The 22,332-nt window shown below is 43.0% G+C and overlaps 1 long non-coding RNA gene across 2 annotated transcripts; it reads left to right on the top strand.

Annotated features, from left to right (window-relative positions):
* The first annotated feature begins 1,466 nt into the window (after window positions 1–1,466).
* Window positions 1,467–21,542, top strand: LOC147262605 (uncharacterized). 2 transcript variants are annotated; one of them, XR_015112429.1, is made up of 3 exons: window positions 1,467–2,873; window positions 16,950–17,150; window positions 17,761–21,542. It is a non-coding gene; the product is annotated as an uncharacterized LOC147262605 (long non-coding RNA). The 2 variants fall into 2 exon arrangements; XR_015112428.1 differs by having other exon boundaries at window positions 18,868–21,542.
* Window positions 21,543–22,332: the final 790 nt, after the last annotated feature.

Below are 22,332 nucleotides of genomic sequence, written 5' to 3' on the forward strand. Positions count from 1 at the left end.
TGAGCTCCTTCACGTCACACTCATACTTCAGGCTGCTGGCCAGTGAAGCGCACGACATCGCGGAGATGGTGGAGGGAGAACGACACACAGGAAAATGTTCCTCACATGGATTTTGTGACTTTTTGTGGGTCTGTTTGTTGTCTTTTTAGTACACACACATTCACACACTTCTTTTGTCCACACTGCTGAGGTTTGAACCCGCAGGTTCCAGGGCTGCTGCTGATTCCCTGCACCAGGTTTTGCTCCCAGCGACCAGCGAGCGGCAGTTCAGAGCTGCGACGTTTCCTCAGACTTCAAAAACGCAACAATACAGAAAATAAAAGGAATTAAAAAAGGGTGGAGAACTTCGTCAGGATCAAATAAAGACTGAAGCTGCACCTAAGGATGACGTTCTGTCTGCTTGGCCGAGAGAACTTGACTCTGGTGTTTCAGGCCTGTTTCGTCTGAGTGAGAATATCAATCCAGATTTTCATTTTCCGTCCCGGCAGAGCTTCTCCCTCATTTCCCCACAGCCGAGTTCTTCTCTCTCTCCCTTTGTGCGATGTGCCTGTCTGCCATGAAGCACGACGTCACGTTTGCCTCCTTGTTGTTGACGTCCACGCGTGAATATCGCCTGCAATAAAAGTATTGTTAGGAGAATAAATCCGTCCACACGTGAGCTCGGTGAGTCGTCCGTCTCACTGTACCTCCTGGAAATCTACAGACTAAAGAGACTGAATTGATTTCACGCTCGAAGGAAAAAAGAAATAAATGAAAGAAAAGCGAGAGAGAGGGAAAGTGTGTGTGAGTGTGTGTGTGTGTGTGTGTGTGTGTATGTGTGTAATGAGGCCTGACTTGGTTAATACCTCAAGGCGAGGTCTGCTTTCTGATGCCAACACACACACATTGAAGGGAAGGTGATTTTTTTTGTAAATGGCACTGCTGAAATCCAATCACAGAGATGAATGAAGGCTGTCAATCAGCCGGTGACTGACTTCGTCCACGGTCTCAGGAGAGACACTAATCCCACCTTTAATCACGCCAGGTGACTTCAAGTGTTCTCACTGTGGGGCTCCAACTGGCTGCACCCAGTGTCACAGGTGCTCCAATTCCCGCCCTCCTACCCCAGGCTGAGCAGGTTTCTGCTCCACCCCCCTCTGATGACCTCGGGCCTCATTTACAAAACCTGGGTAGGATCCATACTAAAAGTTTACGTACGCTGAAAAGTGCCTACGCAAAAAACAAAAAAAACAAAAAACAAAAAACAAAAATTCCGATTTATAAAACCGTGCGCACGCACACCTGCACGCACACCTGCACGCACGTTCCCTTTGTAAATCCCAGTCCGTCCGGAAAGTTGCGCAGCAGGATTTATTCATGTCCCTCCCTCTCCACACCCACATTCACCATATATGGTCATGCAAATTCCCTCATGAATGTGTTTTGCATATAAACATTCATGAGGGATCCTCGGCATTCCACGCCAATCATGGCCTCAACCAGAGGAAGGAGGAACTTTTCAGAGACCGAGATGGAGGCGCTTGTTGATGAGGTGGCGGCGAGAAGGCAAACTTTATTCGGCGGCCATTCAAGTGGAGTTACCAGCAAACGAAGGGCCTCTGAACGGCACGCGTGGCCACGGCGGTAAGCGCGGCTGGCACCGAGCGCAGCGTCGCCGAAATAAAAAAGAAGTGGTCCGATCTGAAGGTGGAGGCCAAGAAAAAAGTGGCTTTGCACCGCCGGAGCGTGGCGGCTACAGGTGGGGATCAGGAAACACGTGAAACGGCAGTGTGACGCTGGTGTCTGGACAGACGGCTCCGTAGCCACCGCCGCTGATGCGGTGAAAGTTGGTGAATCAACATTGTAAAAAGAAAGAAAAGGATTCAGTCACCTTCATCTTTCCACAAATCTGGTACATGCATGTGGAAGTTGTTCTCTTGCACATGGAGACGACAGGTGTGAACCAGGCTGTAAACACCTGAATCTGCTAAGTGGAAATATTCCCAGTGAAAACTGTTACATTTCAAGTGAAGTGTTGAGAATCTCAATCCTAAATCATGGAAACGTTAAATCTGAGGCACCAACAGCTGCCATGTGGTTTCATGGTGAGAAGTGTCGCACTTCCTCATCGTGCTGGCGAGGTTCATGTTCGGTGACGCTGCCGGCACCCCCGGGGGACCTTTGACTGAGCAGAAACAGTCGTATTTTTACTCACACCTCCATGTGCGCTCTCTCCATGAACCAGCTGTTCTCTCCTTGTCACAACTGTCTCCACGATGTGCGTCAGCAAGGGTGTGGCTTGCTTACAGTGGCGCACATTCCGAGCTAGACTTTCTTTTATAAATCCCAACTCTTGCGTAACAAGTTGCCGACGCACTTCCAAGCCCGGTTTTGTACGTGAGCAAGCTTTATAAAAGAGGCCCCTGGTCGGCACCGTAGACTGTGGCCCTGCCTCACATCATTGCTACCCGTTCTGGACACGCCCACTTTACAACCTTCTCATCAAATTCCTCCTCAGATTTGAATGCAGGAACTACTCATCCCATGAGGCATAGCAAGCTCTGCTTCTGACCCCAACTTTGAGGTGCTGTGCGCTCCACCAATCAGAGGCGTCACTAACACGCTTAGGATGGCGGGTAGCTGCCGGCTGGTTGCGCCCCACATCCCGGCTGATCACCTCCTCCGTGGAGAACATGAACAGGATGTTACCCTCTGGAACTTCCTGTGCAGCAGATACCTGAGCACGCAGGTGAGAAGGTCAGGTTTCCACCATTTGTCTCATTTAAAGTGTCAGTGCGACCTGAGAGAGCAACTCTGACTGCACGCCACAAACCAGAAGCACGCCAGCCAGAAACACAGTCTGCTTGTTCCGACAAGGTGAAAATGATAAACAGGTAAATATCTGCACGTAAACACACACACACACACACACACACACCCCGTTTCACTCCGGAGGTGCTCTCAGCCTTCACCAAACTCTGCTAATAAAACCCAGAGGACCAGCGTGTTTACTGTATACCGAGAGGTGTGTGTGAGTGCGTGCATGTGTGTGTGAGTGCGTGCATGTGTGTGTGTGTGTGTGTGTGTAGTATTATTTATTTCCCCTGCAGGATTCATGAAAGCTTCACCTGAGCTGCTTCGCTCTATGCTTTTGTTCACATGAGCCTGAGTAGGATACGTGTGTGTGTGTGTGTGTGTGTGGTAGCGGCCTATGTTTAGCCTGCAGTTTTCATGACCAGGTGTCCTTGTTACCGTGGCAACAACTAGAGACAAGAGGTCAGGTATAATTGAGTCTGTCTGCTAATTTTTTTATGGTGTTTCTTCTTTTGGGTGGTTTTACTTCAACGCTCGGCGTGCGGCGCCTCCGCCATCGATCTGCTTTATTGAAAAACCCCCTCGCAGCACCGCCCCAATACACCTCACAATTAAAGAATTCAGGACCACCCAGGCAGTGAGCAAATGAGATAATTCAACATTAATACACATAAACATGAGAAACACATTAAAAACATCCATCTAAAACTGGAGTTGGGGGGACATTAAAGCGAGTGAGCGAAGAATGGAAAAAAACACCGGCACAGCTGAATGCAAATTAGCATCTGCTTAAATCAGGGTTTTCACCCAGAGGTCACCGCTGAGCCCGGGGTCACTGAGCCCGGGGTCACTGAGCCCGGGGTCACTGAGCCCGGCTCAGCCGGCCCGCTAGCCGGAGAACTTCAGCGAATGTTTCCAGACATCACTTTCAATCCTGGTTAAACTTAAATGGTGCAATTTTAGAAGAGACTGAAACTGACAAAACTAAACTTGAATCCATTTGGCATCAAATGACTGTGATGACGCCTCCTGGCTGAAACTTGGACCAACCAGCCGGCGACAGAGAGGAAGCGCCTCACCGCAACCAGAAACTCGACGTTGGTGTGTTCATACACCAGACAAGATCAGGTGTTAAGTTGAGTGGACATGTCCAGGAGCTCAGGACCACTCTGCTGATCAAGTCCAGAGATGGCTCTTTGTGTGGTTTTTATCCAGTTGTTACCGTAGCAACAGGGATTATGTGGTTATTAATTAGATGGAAAAGATACCTAGAAAGGTAGTGGTCTCCTGAAACAAAACTGTGATAAATGTTCCTGAGGGAAGGGAGAGAACTAAATCTCTCATTGATCTCTGAGGAGAAAAAACGTCCAATCAGGAACTCCGATCTTATCAAAACTGCTTAAGAGTTGGAACTCTCAGCAGTTTATTTAAAGCCTCCTTCCTGTTTCTGGCTGTTCACTCGTCTTTCAGGATCTTTGGTTCTGACTCTTTTATTCGCTCGGTTGTTGCTTACGCGCAAGGTTACCTTCTTCAGGTTTTTATGTGGGTGTTTGTTCACCTTCTTCCCTCAAAGACAGTGTGCTCACAAAAACAAGCTAAGATGATATGAGTTAGCTCGCGGGCTATTGTGGATACCCATGTGACATTAGCTCGAAGCTCCAGTGGTTGCTTGTGGGCTACGCGCTAGCTTGTTGCTACCTTCGCTGGATTAGCGTTTGCTGAATATTCTTAGCGGATGAGTGTTTTCATTGCCATGGCGACTTTAATTCATCCACATCCCTGTGCCACCATGCTGGCTAACGTTAAACGAGAGAAGGAAATGACTGAGGGAATTAGCATAAATGCTCAATTTGGAGAAAGAAAAGAGGGGGAGAAAAAAGAGCAAGAGAGTTGATTTGGACTTGCAAGAAAAGAGGTGTGCGATCCCAAGTGCCAGGTTCAGTCATTCAGCGGGTGCAATAATTGCAGAGTGAGAAGTGTGCTAATGAACCCCGGCACGGAACGACTGGGTGCAGAACAAAAAAGAATCTGTCTCCAAGCAAAGGCGCCTGAGAGAGGAGCTGCAGGAGAATCCAGCCGAGCTGCAGCTGACGGATGAACTGAGGTGGCACTTCTGCTGTAATTGTGTAGAGTTTGGCGTGCTGCTGGAGAGCCGCCGCCGATTTTACTGGCTCAGTCGTTTACCTCTGCACAGAGATTTAATCAAAGCAAAACGCTGTAATGTGTCGCTCCTCTTTACGTTTAATTCTGCTGCTGTATTAAATGCAATTTCCCTGAGATATTAAACTACTACCTCATATTCAAGTTGCTCCTCCCGCCCCCCCTCCATCGCTGCAGCTAAATGCCAGCTGAAATGAATATGTTAATTCAGCAGCGGCCGGCTCGTACCGCCGTGATCAATGAGGCTCCGGCTTCACTTTCCTCCTGCGATCTATAGGGATCGTTACAGCACCGGGGGAAGCCGGCACGAGCCGCTGCGAGGGAAATATGTATCGGCCACAATGTAGCATAAATTAATGGTTGTATTTATCATCATTTGAATGACATTTGTCTTCAGCTCTGGCTTCTTGTTGGTGCTCAGGAAGTGTAAGACAGGTGAAGAGGCGAGAGGAAAGTTTCAGTTGTCGTTCAGCACAAAGAGAAAAGCGTCCAGGAGACGAATGTTGGCAGATAAAAACATGATTTTCAAGCCCTCCTCTCCCAGTGTGAGAGGACGAGGAGCTCCCATCACCGTCAGAGCAGCGGGGAGCAGGACCTCCCCCCCCATGCCACCTCATCTCCAGACTGCAGCAACATGGCCGACACTCGCTGGCGCTGAGGAACGACCACCTGACGGTGTTCCCAGTATTAACCACTGATGGTATTATCCTCATCAAACCAGACGTTTCTATATATTTACATGCTGACAAAGAAATGCCAACACTACTGACTGTTTATTATTTATTACTTATCACATCACACTGTCGACCAATCAGGGCTGTCACAGGAAGCCCCGCCGGAGAAAGGAGTCCTGGGTAAGGGAGTTTGGTTACGAATCTAATTTCTGTGTTGTCATGAGCGGCGTGTGTGTGTGTGTGTGTGTGTGTATGCACAAACACAAATTCAAAAGATTTGAATGTTTAGACTGAAAAAAGATTTATGTATGGGAGTGTACACTTATTTATGTACACTCAATGTACACACAATGTACACTCATTCATGCAATGTACACACATTAATGTAAACTCAATGTAATGTACACACAATGTACGCACATTCATGTACACTCATTCATGTACTGTACACACAATGTACTCAGTAATGTACACATTCATGTACACTCAATGTACACACATTAATGTACACTCAGTGTACACATTGATGTACACACAATGTACACTCATTAATGTAATGTACACTCATTAATGTAATGTACACACATTAATATACACACATTAATGTACACTCATTAATGTAATGTACTCATTAATGTAATGTACACACTAATGTACACACATTAATGTACACACATTAATGTACACTAATGTACACTCATTAATGTAATGTACACTCATTTATGTAATGTACACACATTAATGTACACTCATTAATGTACACACATTAATGGCATGTACTGCTTAAATGTACACTCATTAATGTCATGTACCGCATTAATGTACACTCATTAATGTACACTCATTAATGTCATGTACCGCATTAATGTACACACATTAATGTACACTCATTAATGTACACTCATTAATGTCATGTACCGCATTAATGTACACACATTAATGTACACTCATTAATGTACACTCATTAATGTCATGTACCGCATTAATGTACACACATTAATGTACACTCATTCATGTAATGTACACTCATTCCTGTACACTCATTCCTGTACACTCATTCATGTACACTCAATGTACACACATTGTACACACAATGTACACACAATGTACACTCATTCATGTAATGTACACACAATGTACACTCATTCATGTAATGTCCACACTAATGTACACTCATTCATGTAATGTACACACAATGTGCACACATAAATGTACACTTATTCATGTAATGTACACACAATGTATTCATTAATGTAATACACACAATGTGCACTCATTAATGTAATGTACACTCATTAATGTAATGTACACTCATTAATGTACACTCATTAATTTAATGTACACTCATTAATGTACACACATTAATGTACACTCATTAATGTAATGTACACACATTAATGTACACTCATTAATGTAATGTACACACATTAATGTACACTCATTAATGTAATGTACACACATTAATGTACACTCATTAATGTACACACATCAATGTAATGTACACACATTAATATAATGTACACTCATGAATGTAATGTACACATATTAATGTACACACAATGTACACTCATTAATGTACACTCATTAATGTAATGTACACTCATTCATGTAATATACACACTAATGTACACTGATTTATGTCATGTATACACTAATGTACACTCATTTATGTAATGTACACTCAATGTACAGACATAAAATGTACACACAATGTACACTCATTCATGTAATGTACACACATTAATGTACACTCATTCATGTAAGGTACACACATTCATGTACACACATTAATGTACACGCATTAATGTACACGCAATGTAATGTACTCATTAATGTAATGTACACTCATTAATGTACACTCATTAATGTACACGCATTAATGTACACTCATTAATGTAATGTACACTCATTAATGTACACTCATTAATGTACACGCATTAATGTACACTCATTAATGTAATGTACACTCATTAATGTAATGTACACACATTAATGTACACACATTATTGTACACTCATTCATGTACACTCATTCATTTAATGTACACTCATTGATGTACACTCAATGTACACACATTAATGTACACTCATTCATGTAATTTACACACATTAATGTACACGCATTAATGTACACTCAATGTAATGTACACTCATTCATGTAATGTACACTCTTTAATGTACACACAATGTACACTCATTAATGTAATGTACACACAATGTACACTCATTAATGAACACGCATTAATGTAATGTACACACATAATTATACACATAATGTACACTCATTAATGTACACTCATTAATGTAATGTAAACACATTAATGTACACACATTATTGTACACACATTAATGTAATGTACACACATTAATGTACACACATTAATGTAATATACACACGAATGTACTAATTCATGTAATGTACACACAATGTACCCTCATTCATGTAATGTACACTCATTAATGTACACACATTAATGTACACTCATTAATGTACACTCATTAATGTACACTCATTAATGTACACACATTAATGTACACTCATTTATGTAATGTACACACATTAATGTACACTCATTTATGTAATGTACACACATTAATGTACACTCATTAATGTTATGTTCACTGATTTAGGTAATGTTCATTCATTAATGTAATGTACACACATTAATGTACACTCATTAATGTAATGTACACTCATTAATGTACACTCATTAATGAAATGTCTACACATTAATGTACACTCGTTTATGCACACTCATTAATGTGATGTACACTCGTTTATGCACACTCATTAATGTAATGTACACTCGTTTATGCACACTCATTAATGTAATGTACACTCGTTTATGCACACTCATTAATGTAATGTACACTCATTAATGTTATGTCTACACATTAATGTACACTCGTTTATGCACACTCATTAATGTAATTTACACTTGTTCATGTACACTTGTTAAAGTACACTCATTAATGTAATGTACACTCGTTTATGCACACTCATTAATGTAATGTACACTCGTTAATGTACACTCATTTATGTAATGTACACTCATTAATGTAATGTACACTCATTTATGTAATGTACACTCATTAATGTAATGTACACTCATTTATGTAATGTACACTCATTAATGTAATGTACACTCATTTATGTAATGTACACTCATTAATGTAATGTCCAGTCATTAATGTACACTCATTCATGTACACTCATTAATGTACACTCATTTATGTACACACATTAATGTACACACATTAATGTACACTCATTTATGTAATGTACACACATTAATGTACACTCATTTATGTAATGTACACACATTAATGTACACTCATTTATGTAATGTACACACATTAATGTACACTCATTAATGTTATGTTCACTGATTTAGGTAATGTTCATTCATTAATGTAATGTACACACATTAATGTACACTCGTTTATGCACACTCATTAATGTAATGTACACTCGTTAATGTACACTCATTTATGTAATGTACACTCATTAATGTAATGTCCAGTCATTAATGTACACTCGTTTATGCACACTCATTAATGTAATTTACACTTGTTCATGTACACTCGTTAAAGTACACTCATTAATGTAATGTACACTCGTTAATGTACACTCATTAATGTAATGTACACACGTTAATGTACACTCATTAATGTAATGTACACACGTTAATGTACACTCATTAATGTAATGTACATACGTTAATGTACACTCATTAATGTACACTCATTAATGTAATGTACACTCATTAATGTAATGTACACACATTAATGTACACTCAATGTAATGTACACACATTAATGTACACACATTATTGTACACACATTAATGTAATGTACACACATTAATGTACACACATTAATGTAATATACACACGAATGTACTCATTCATGTAATGTACACACAATGTACACTCATTCATGTAATGTACACACTAATGTTCACTCATTTATCCAATGTACACACTAATGTACACTCAATGTACACACATTAATGTACACACATTAATGTACACACATTAATGTACACTCATTAATGTAATGTACATACGTTAATGTACACTCATTAATGTACACTCATTAATGTAATGTACACTCATTAATGTAATGTACACACATTAATGTACACTCAATGTAATGTACACACATTAATGTACACACATTATTGTACACACATTAATGTAATGTACACACATTAATGTACACACATTAATGTAATATACACACGAATGTACTCATTCATGTAATGTACACACAATGTACACTCATTCATGTAATGTACACACTAATGTTCACTCATTTATCCAATGTACACACTAATGTACACTCAATGTACACACATTAATGTACACACATTAATGTACACACATTAATGTACACATTAATGTACACGCATTAATGTAATGTACACGCATTAATGTAATGTACACGCATTAATGTAATGTACACTCATTAATGTACACACATTAATGTACACTCATTAATGTACACACATTAATGTACACTCATTAATGTACACATATTAATGTACACACATTAATGTACACATATTAATGTACACACATTAATGTACACTCATTAATGTACACTCATTAATGTACACACATTAATGTACACTCATTAATGTACACACATTAATGTACACTCATTAATGTACACACATTAATGTACACTCATTAATGTACACACATTAATGTACACTCATTTATGTAATGTACACACATTAATGTACACTCATTTATGTAATGTACACACATTAATGTACACTCATTTATGTAACATATACTCATTAATGTACACTCATTAATGTTATGTTCACTGATTTAGGTAATGTTCATTCATTAATGTAATGTACACACATTAATGTACACTCATTTATGTAATGTACACTCATTAATGTAATGTACACACATTAATGTACACTCATTAATGTAATGTACACACATTAATGTACACTCATTAATGTAATGTACAGTCATTAATGTACACTCATTAATGTAATGTACACTCGTTAATGTACACTCATTAATGTAATGTACACTCGTTAATGTACACTCATTAATGTAATGCACAGTCGTTAATGTACACTCATTAATGTAATGTCTACACATTAATGTACACTCATTAATGTAATGTCTACACATTAATGTACACTCGTTAATGTACACTCATTAATGTAATGTACACTCGTTAATGTACACTCATTAATGTAATGTACACACGTTAATGTACACTCATTAATGTAATGTACACACGTTAATGTACACTCATTAATGTACACTCATTAATGTAATGTACACACGTTAATGTACACTCATTAATGTACACTCATTTATGTAATGTACACACGTTAATGTACACTCATTAATGTACACTCATTTATGTAATGTACACACGTTAATGTACACTCATTAATGTAATGTACACTCGTTAATGTACACTCATTACTTTAATGTACACTCGTTAATGTAATGTACAGTCATTAATGTACACTCATTAATGAGTGTACAGTCATTAATGTACACTCATTAATGACTGTACAGTCATTAGTGCACAGTCATTAATGTTGGGGACTTGTTGTCTGTGGTTGTCAGTTGTCAGAGTCTTGTGTTTCTCTTCACCACCTCATCGATCTGGAAACTTCTACAGACATCAGAAAAATCCATCTTCATTTTATTGAGAATAAAAAGTCCATGAACGAGGCTGTAAATTACATGCTTGTAGATTTCAGAGTCGTCATACTTCTGTCGATAAGTTGGTGAAACTAACGTAGAAACCAGTAATTAATTACTCGACACAGACAGTAACATTGTGAAGTCGCTTGTTACTTTTACAGAAAATTATCTAGTAATATGTAATTGATTACATTTTTAGAGGTAACTTACCCAGTATATCTCAGCCAGTCCTGATATCTGTGTTTATTTGTAGCTTAAATGCAGTGAATTCATGAATAGAAGCAGTGGCTGAAGTCACTGGTGAGAACTCCTCCAACGTCAGTGTTTGTCTTTGGTTTCGTGTTAATTAGATCTGACCCCAATTTTAATTCAATTACTTGAATTCCTTGGGGGGGGGGGGGGGGCTCAGCCTTGTAGTTGTCGCACACTTTTACTAACAGAAGGACGAAGACAACGCAGGTGAAGCCGTCACGACCTTGGAGGCTGTAATGAGCCGGGAGGATGCCATAGAGGAGGAAGTTAATGAGAAGGAGGCAGGAAGAAAGCAGGAGGCCTTGTAGTGGAAAGAGAAACAGAGGCGGAGAGAAAAGAGGAGACGGCGTCGTTATCGCCTCCTTGCCTCCGACAGGAAGTTCAAGCGTGAGAGAGGAAAACTTAAAGAGTGTGAGACAGTTTTTTCTCATTGCAAAAGGTCGCTGGATCAGCAGCTCGTCTGCGGCTCTGATAACACTAAATTACACTGAGTGTGTGTGTGTGTGTGTGTGTGTGTGTGTGTGTGCGCGCGCGCACAATCGGACCAGTGTGATTTATGGAGGAGAAGTTTATCGGCACCACGTTGAAGGATGAATATTCACTCACCTTTTTGTGTTTTCCCTCCTGGTCCGGCTCCATCCCTCCATCGCCTTCTCGCCGCTGGAGTAAAATAAAAGCAGTCAATAGGGCGTTAATGGAAAGCACAATTTATGACTTTGATGTGATTAAAAGAGGGTCACCAGCGTGTTTGTTCTGATTCTCCCAGCTTCCGGGTTTTAAATGTCAGTTAAAGATCAAGAAACATGGAACTGATACTGATCACTGGCGGCACGGTGGAGCAGTGGTCCTCCCTGTGGCCCCCATCAAGGAGGTTGTGGGTGGAGCCCCGGCTGCAGCACGGGGTCTTTCTGGGTGAGTCTCCATGTTCTCCCTGTTCCTGCTGGGCTCTCTCTGGTACTCCAGCTTCCTCCACAGTCCAAAGACATCAAGAGGGACCAGGTTAATCCAGACTCTAAATTGACCGTAGGCGTGGCTGGGAGAGCCAATGGTTGTCTGTCTCTATGTGTTGGCCCTGTGATGGACTGGTGACCTGTCCAGGGGGAAGGCTGCTGGGATAGGCTCCACCCCCACCACCCTGAACAGGAGGAGAGGGAGAAGATGGAGGGATGGATGATGGATGGATGATGGATGGAGGGATGATGGATGGATGATGGAGGGAGGGATGGAGGGATGATGGAGGGATGGATGGAGGAATGGATGATGGAGGGATGGATTATGGAGGGATGGATGATGGAGGGATGGATTATGGAGGGATGGATGATGGAGGGATGATCGATGGATGGAGGGATGGATGATGGAGGGATGGATGATACTGATCACGTTTCACGAGTGAACAACCGCATCAGAAAACGAGGAGCAGCATGAATCCCTCCGACCAAGGTGACCACTTTCACGCCAATTTGGCCTCAGTGACAGGAGGGAATTAAACCTTCACTCTTTCCTTTGATTTAATTACTTTAATTTAACGGTGGTGGATGCAGAACATGTTCGATAACAGACTCCCCTGAAAGCGGAGGTAAAGCTCTCGATCACGGGTGTCTACGACGTTCCCAGAGTACGAGTGTTGTATCACGGCTTTCACAGCCACGTCTACTAGCTTAATGCTACCATGCCCACTGCTAACATGAGATTTAAGGTGATACTTCACTCTAAAAGACGATTTGCTTCTTCAAGTACTCACAAACGGGTGTATTGAGTTCCTGCTTTACTTTCTGTGACACAAGCATGCAGAAAGAGCCAGCAATGTAGATTTAGCTGGAAGCTAACGGAGGCTGATGCTATCAAGCGCTTCAGTAACAGTTGTGTTTTTGGTTTCTATCAAGCGTCAGCGTGCGCTCTGTCAGGCCGTGGTAGTCAAGCGCTCTCGGCTTTTCCGTCCGTCAATCAAACTGATTAATCAGCCGATCTGCAGCTGCTCCGCATCAGCTGATCAAATCCCTCGCTTCTGATTGGCTCCTCTCAAACTTTAAATGTCACCAGGGCTCAACTACCGCACTGCTAGCATCTGGTTTATGCTGCTCTGTCTGCTGCTTGTCTGCTCCTACAGTTGCTCCTGCTTCTCCAACTCGCAACTTGCTACCCTCCACCTCCCCAGTCCACCTTGTGGTGTATAACATGGCATAGTTCGTTCTATGTCACGTTGCTGCTCTGTTCACGGGGGTATGTTTGCTCTTCCAGTCTTAAACTTGGAGAACCTTCCCTCATGCTGCTGGTCCCCTGTTTCATGGCGCTCATGAAAACTTCAGGGGACTCCTCTGAGCAGAGCCGTACTGCTAATTTGTACTAGAACAAACAAAGTCAAGCTCACTATCATCTCTGTGTTTCTTGAGGTGAATGGACCTGACAGAATTGTTTTTGATGACCTTGAAAGCACGTAAACGGGCATTTCGGGAAAGTTCTGCTGTTGTTAGCTGTCAGTCTCCATTAGCTTCAAGCTGAGTGCTCATTGCTGGCTCTTCCTATATACAAAGAATTGAAAAAAACCATCCTTGTGGGCTCAACACAGCGATCAGGGAGTTGATTGGAAAAATAAAATTGAAGTTCAAGCATTGCTTTAATACAGCAGTGTGTTGAATAAGCTTAACAAGCTAAACAAGCTAGCAAGCTTCACAACTGAAGCACTTTTGCGCTTCCTGTGGACTTTTCCTTAATTAGGCCTGAATTCTTGCTTGTGTTGTACGTCGCTTTGGACAAAAGCGTCTGCTAAATTAAATTGTAGAATTGTAGAATTGTAGCATCACCATAGCAACATATTGTCTGTCAGTGTTGTGTTTGATGACTGCGGTTATATCAACAAGGGCGAGTCACGCCCTCAAGAGGAATTCGGCTCCATCAAACCAGAGTTAACGCAAGCGCTACACTTGTCAGTGCCAGTAAAACTGAAGCTGCTGTGTCGGTGTTCCACCTGTAGGCAGCGCCGCGAGTCGTGCTTAAGAACCCTGAGATGTGCTGGGAGCAGGAACACAAGTTCAACCTGGGCACTTCTTTGTTGCACTACCTGGCAGGATCTTCATTAATTGTCCTTTTCTTCTTCTGGGCTTCTATATTACAAACTCCACGCTTAAGTTTCTGTGTGTGTTTGGGCGAGTTGGTGTCTTGTTTTATCTCTGGCACTCATTAGGCTTCAGTTTGCTGGGTAAACACCAGTGAGTCGTTCCTCTGGGTTCCACGTCTGTTTGGCCCCTCTGTCCTTTTTAAATGTTTTTTTCTTATTCGACTCCCCAAATCTTTTGTTCTACTTCTAATTATGGCTTCAACTCGGTGAATCTCTTTTAAGAGAAGTCATAAAACCAACCGACTGCATCTCCGACTAAAGTGTGTGTGTGTGTGTGTTTGCTGTTCTTCCATCTGTGTGAGCACCAGCTTCAGTCACATGTCAGAGTTCAATGCTTATGAACACATTAAAGGTCACAACACAACAACGGAAGAAGAAATGTGAGCACAGGAATCATCCAAACATCCAATCAAAGCATCAAAAAGAGTTTCCCTACGATCGTTCAGGTTATTCTCAAATTAATTAACTGATAATCTGACTAGGAAAGTGAGTACAGAGGTAATGGTTAACAAATGCTAATGCTATGCTAATAAGGTCACAGCAGGCCTTAACATGTGGTTTACTGAAAAAAAGGGTTCTCAAAGTGAGGTCCATGAATGAGAATACAATCAGAGTTCTGAACTGACTCCAAACTAAAATAACTTTTATTTTGAAATACTCAATCCTCATGTAAGTCCTCATCTTCTGACCTTCCAATAGAAAGCATACTTGTATTACTTAGAAATAAAGTTTAATTGTCAATTTATGGAAAAGAACAATTTTGTCAGATTTTTTCCTCACTATGTTGCCGTTAGCTCATTGTTTTTTGGAAGAAAATCAGAGGAGCGCACTGTGAGAAATGTCAAGAGAAATAAGTGAAAGCAAAATGAAGCTAGTTAGAGTTAGCTTTGCTTCATTCTGGTCATGTGACATGCTGGTCCCAGCCGAGTCCTTCATGATGTCACAGTTGTATTCATTTTTATTTCTGGACAAAATACATCACAATAATTAGCTTAGATTAAATGTTATTGAATGTGTGTGAGTAGAAAAACACCTTCACACTGGCAGGTTTTGGAGGTCGGAGGTTACAAAGTGTGACATAAATTGTGTGAACAGACACACACACACACACACACACACACACACACACACAGAAAGAAAGAAAGGTTAAAAAAAATGAATAACACATGAGTCCAACGTTGCATCCAGTTTGGACAGAGGACAAGCTGAGGCCAGTGGGAGGCTCAGAGTGACGACGACAACAACAACCAACAAATAAACACAGCAGCATTTGTACAGTGTGTGTGTGTGTGTGTGTGAGGTAGAGTGTGTGTACCTTCTGTGGCCTTGTTTTTGTTTGTTTTGCATGCTGCATTATTATAATAGAATTGTGTGTGTGTGTGCGTACGTGCACATATACCTCATGGGGCTTGTTGCCATGGGGACAGTGATAAGGGTTCTAAATGGAACTCAATAATTCATGAGCTAGTGATAAGATGCACTTCACATACACACATGTACACACATGTACACACACACACCACAATTATGAGCAAACAAGACAGACAATCCTCTCCAGACAACAAACATGAGGAGATACTGCAAAGCAAACAAATCCCATACAGTAGGTACACTAACACACTCACACACTCACACACACACAAAAAGAAGCAATGACTCCAGCTGTGACAAACTTAAGACTTCTTTGTTAATAAAGTTTTGTGGGTTTGTACGAAGACTCGTCTGGACTCCAGCTGGATGGAGGGACACTTAAGGACCACGCCCACGTTTAGAGAAAGAGACAGAGGAGAAAAGAGAGGCCCTTCTCAATGGAGTCAATGCTAGTTAGCTTAGCACAATGAGTGGTAGTGGATGGGAAGTGTTAGCATAGCTTAGGAACATTTTCCAAAGTATTGGTCTGTAAGAAACAAACAGCAACAGGTGTGGGTCTCGCGCTCACACACCTGCTGGCATCTGCACTGTTAGCGGTGATGCTAGCTAGCAGCACAGCAGTGACTTCCTGTGTCAAGTGCAGTCTGTTGTTCAGAAACGTCTTGTCATATGTGAAGTTTTGTGTCTGATTCCAAAGCACAAACAACCTTCATGGGAAAAAGGGGCGTGGCAAAGGTGTGATTTCAGCCAGAAACAACAAAGGCGGGTCCTCCAGGGGTTAGCATAGATGCTACAGTAGCATCAGCTACATCAGGACTGGAGAGAATTTCTGTTTTGAAAGACAAGCAAAGAAGTGAGGTGTTGTTTTCTCTGGTCTCCTGTCTGACTTCAGCGTTAGCAGCAGCTCATTGCTCTGATTGGTGGAAGGTTGGTGGTGGCGGCGGCTCTCCTTCTTTGGGTGAGTCCGCACCCTGCAGACCCTGCAGCTTCCTCCATGGATGAATCACACAACGCTCCAGTGATGGTGGAAGTTCAAAGGTCGAATCAAAGGCTTGCCCCCCCCACCCCCGCGCACCCTGCAGATGCTGTCAAGGTAAAGTTATATTGACAGTGGAGCTGATGATAAACCCTTGTTTGCTGTCGATCCCCTCGAACCAGCGTGATGTCACTCCAGGGCGCCATGGATCAGGACGCCGCCTCGTCCAATCACGTGATCAGGACCTCGGCGCCAACAGCGACGGTTCCTTAACGATTCCACAGAAGCACAATGACAGGAACAACGACATGAAAGATGAAAAATGGCCGAAAGTCACGTCCGGCATTTATCCAGAACTTAATGTTTGAACCAGACGGGAAGTGCTGGACACGCCCCTTTTTGAAAAATGTTATCTTATTTTTATTGTGAAAAGTTTAGGACAAAATTAGGTTTTCCTTCAGTGAAAGGTGCATGTCATGTGACCTGATCAGACACGCCTCTTTTCATTTTACTTGTTTTATGTGAATATTTAAGAGTGAAACGCATCCAAGTTCCTTCCTCTGCTTTCCTGTTTTACAAACCAAAGCGTCCTGACCAGCGCGTCCAGGTGACCTCGCGCTGGCTCTGTTCTACTGGCGGCTGCTTCGTTTATTCATTATTCGTGATGACCTCGTTTCTACGAGGATGTGAAGCAGCTGACATGACGTTGCGTTCTCTTTGGCTCAAGCTCTTCTTTTGACAACCAAAACAAACCAGAACCAGTCTGACCAATCGATCCCCGATCCAGCCATCAGCCGCCCAGCCCGATTCGGCCGATCAATTGGCAGACCGATGAGGTCGCAGCGCCTGAAGCGGAGGACAGCTAGCCGATGAGCGAGCTGCAGCGACCATCGATCGGACGATCGAAACAGAGGGATTCATCAGAGATCAATCAGCTGAGAAGCAGAGTCCTTCATCCTTTCATCGTCCCTCAGCCACCTTCCTCTCCCTGGTTTCTCCTCCTCCTCTCTTGCTACGCCTCCACCCTCTCTCCTTCTCCCCTCCTCTCCATCCCAACTCAATCCACTCTTCCTCCTCAGCTGCAACACTGTCTTTTCTCATTGCTTCTTTATCCGTCTTTCTCGCTCTTGTTGGTTTCCTCCATTCACTCCATCCTCCTCTGATAAAAGGCCGTGATTCTGCTCCTCGTCTCTTGTAATCCTCTCAGCGCCGATAAAACTTGTATTTCTCCTCCATCCCGTCTCCTTCACACACTCATAAACCTCCCCTCTTTTAATCTCTTCTCCATTCCTGCTCCACTTTCTTTTTTCTTTCTTTTTAAAAAAAAATCTTTTTCACCTCCTGACTCTACTCCTCTTCCTCCTCCTCCTCCTCTCCTGCCGGCAATAAAACCACTGTTTCTCTTCATCTCCTCCTCCTCCTCCTCCTCGTCTCCTGACAGTGATGAAGAGTGTTTTTCTTCCTCAGACAGGCGTTTGTCTCGGGGAGGCAAACTCCTTTTTAATTACTTTTTTCACAGGTGTTTTTATGTGGTTCAGATCACACACACACACACACACACACACACACACACACACACACACACACACAGTAGTAAAACATTTGTTCTTTATGGAGGAGAGATGGAAGGTTTATGTCACAGGTGGTTAATCAAGTGTGGAGACTAAAGCTGTTGGGTTTATTTGACCGTAGCTGTTACATCAGAGGTGGAGGACCCGGGTCACATGACTGGACTCAAGTCACATGACTTCGTATTTGTGACTTCGCTTTCAATTTTAGGAAAATGGTGCAATAGGATTTGACTTTCATTAAAGATTTTTTTGTCATTTTCTAGATATTAGGTGGTTCTCACCCTCTGAAAGGTGCCGTATCGGCGGGGACGTGGTCACGGAGGGCGATAATGTTGCTACATTTTGACGGCGTCACTCAACCGTCCAATCAGAGAGGAGCGATGTGGGAAAATCTGAGAAGAAGCTGCTACAAAGAGGAGCCGCAGATGTAACTCAGCTCCACCCAGCTCCTGCTGGCCCGAAGGCAGCAGCAGAAGGACAAACCCAACGCACCATCTGAGCCCGGAGCAGCCGGGGGGCGCTTCATTTACGGTACAGAGGCTCCCTGCTCGGGCTGGCACGGGCGCCCGCAGCACGCTCGTGTCAGCTTATCATGCTAGTGAGGAGTCCACATCCATCCAGAACCCTGGAGGTTCGGCGTGACCACGTCTCATCGGTGGACGGTCCGGTCCAGGTGTGAATGTGTTGCCTTACTGCACCGGTCTGATGAGTTTTCTCTGATAGTACAGGAGCCGGCCGACCGCCCTACAGTGAATTGGATTTCGTACGCTGATTAGGTTGCTGATTGAGGGAAAACTGGAGCACTGATGAATCAATTACCTGAGCCTCTCACAGGCTGCGCGTGGTAATAACATCCCCCGTCCAGGCTGGCCGCCTCACTGACATATGAATCTATAAACACCACCAGCACGTGTCTGGGTGGAACTCCAGAAACAGTAGAAACACCTGAGCCTCGTGCTGGGGGTGCATGTGGTCGATTACTTAACCTGCTGGAGAAACTCTGTTGTGTTCCAGTTGAACCAGTGGTTCCAGTGACAAACTGGAAAATCAACAACAAAAACGGTCCCTGAATCAAAACAACACCAGATTGCTCAAGTGCAGGCTGCTGGTTAGCTTAACACAAAGGCTGATGGTGGGTGGGAAGTGTTAGCATCAGCTAGCTCAGGTCCAGGCTAGTTAGCTTAGCCCAATGGCTGGTAGTGGGTGGGAAGTGTTAGCATTAGCTAGCTCAGGTCTAGGCTAGTTAGCTTAGCCCAATGACTGGTAGTGGGTGGGAAGTGTTAGCATCAGCTAGCTCAGGTCTAGGATGCTGGTGTGTCCAGCAGGAACCCTCCTCCTCATCATCATCAGTAGCAGCAGTCGCTCTTCTAGTCCTCAACAAACCTTTGGTTCTGTTGACCCAAGTTCCAATGGAGCTTTGGAGGTGCTGTGTCAAATCACTGCTCCCAGTCAGGAAAGTAGTTCCGGCTACGTGTCTGATTCTACCACTACAATGGCTCCTCATGTTAAACTGGTATTCATCACCAAGGTTACACACAACCCTCCTGATATTAATGCAGGCAGAGATGGAGCTACGCTAACACTTCCCACCCACTACCAGTCATTGTGCTAAGCTAACTAGCCCTTACAGAGGTGTCTCCATCTTCTTGTACATCTCTTGGGAGGACAAGAAGAGACTTTTATAAAGTTGTAATGTTCCTTTAATTCTCGTCTCTCATCAGCTTTACAAGTCAAATCAACACGGTTCAAAGTTCCTCAGAGGTCGCTGACATGATTATAGTCTCTGGACTTGTGTCTTCAATGTAAGTGTAAGACTTAAATGAGCTCATTGGATATGTTTGCCTCTGCTTGCATGATACACATATTGAACTGAATCATTATTGGTTATTGCTGATTTATGACATGGAAATAGATTAATAAATAAGCAAGAGTAATATATCACATCAACTCTCTTCTCTAAACTGGGTGTTCTGGGTCCCACAGCACACAATGATCAAGACTTCCAGGGAAATTCTTTCAGATATTTCACATGGACTCAAGCACTTGAAAATTTGTCCTTGATCTGTCCAGAAAAAAAAGAAAAAAACGCCAGCGATGAGTTGACCTCCCTAGCAGAGGTAATACCTCGACCTCCTCTCTGATTTTCTTTTCTATAAGCGTTCATCATCTCCTCTCGTCTTCCCTGATGAAACACTTGGGTCGCACTTCGCAGCTTCGTACGAAACTGTGAATTCATCCCGTTAATGGGACACATTTAGAGCCGTTTATGACCGGTGTGTACAGATTAATTGCAAATTAAAACAGACAGCTGAGATAAATGTTTCATCAATGGCATCGGTACCAAATGAATCCAGGAGAGGCGACGAGACGCATGGATCATTTCAATCACGCCGTTAATGTGAGCTGATGCTGGAGGGACGTGGCCAAGTGTTGACACGGTGAATGTTTATCTCTGATTAAATCCATCGAAGAGGGCGGGCATCTGACCTTTATGTAGACCTTTACACTGAGTCACATGACAGGAGCGTTCGACCACGTCAGGACTGATCATGAGCTCCAGTAAAGGTGAATTACATGGGAGTGTTCCTCTCATTAGCCTGCCAATGAATCTTGCTCGTTAATCACCATGACGATGAATCTGTCTGTAAATTAAAAAGAGCGTTTTTCACCTCCTCAGGTCAGATCTTTGGCCACTTGTGCCATCTTGACCAGGACTACCTGGAAACATCTCGTGTCTGGGTGGGCCTATTCTTGCTGAAGCGATGGTTAGCTGCTGCTAGCTGTAGCAGCTCAGTGGCCTCTGGTGAATGCGGCCGGACCAGAAGGGGACCAACCTCGAGGCCTGACAGAGGCCAATTTCACTCCGATTACTTGACAGACCCAGATGGTGTCAAGAGACTACTGAGGATCAGATAGCTTTGCCTTTAGTTAGTGCTGTCAGACCGTTAGCTCAGTTAGCTGTGCAGCTAACATGAGCAGCCATATTAGCTGAGTCATCCCTGGAGTGCCAGGAGTCAAACACAGTCAAGATTGGCCGGTGCAGCAGGAGACATTTAGAGGTGGAATTCCATTTATTGGTACGGTCTGATGTTGGCGGCTGGTCTTAACATTCTCACACCAGGGTACATAACGGTCGCATTGCAACATGGGAAGATCACCCCCCCCCACACACACACACACACACACACACACACACACACACACCCATTCCACACCACCAGGTCTGGCTCAATATGTTTTTCCCATTTTTTTGTGAATAAAATTAAAGAAATCTTCAGGCTCCAGTTTTTTTGAGATTTATTCATATTCATATCGTTCATATTTGATTCAAATTGTAGAATTTTACAGGGCAGACAACAACTGACACCAATCTGTCAACCCTCCACCGCCCCATTATACACACACACACACTCATTAATGATGTTAGCATGACAGCGAGGAAGAGGAGGAGAGCAGAGGAGGAGGACGAGTCAAGTGGATGGAGGAAGTCTGTCATTCACGTGACAAACGATGTGTGATTTCGCTCTTTTTGCCTTCGGTCTCCAGGTTTCCATCTCTGCTGTTTGTCTCATTGTTCACGGTGACAGCTCTCCGCCCAATTTGTATTTGCTTCCAAACTCTGTGTGTGTGTGTGTGTGTGTGTGTGTGTGTGAGAGACAGCTCGCAGATCTAATGAGGCAGATCTAATCAACACAGAGTCACTGTGAGAGAACAAAAACTGCAGAGGG

Source organism: Aulostomus chinensis, chromosome 4, assembly GCF_037954235.1.
Source record: "Aulostomus chinensis isolate RoL2024-O1b breed Wild chromosome 4, RoL_Achi_v1.0, whole genome shotgun sequence".
NCBI classification, from domain to species: Eukaryota; Metazoa; Chordata; class Actinopteri; order Syngnathiformes; family Aulostomidae; genus Aulostomus; species Aulostomus chinensis.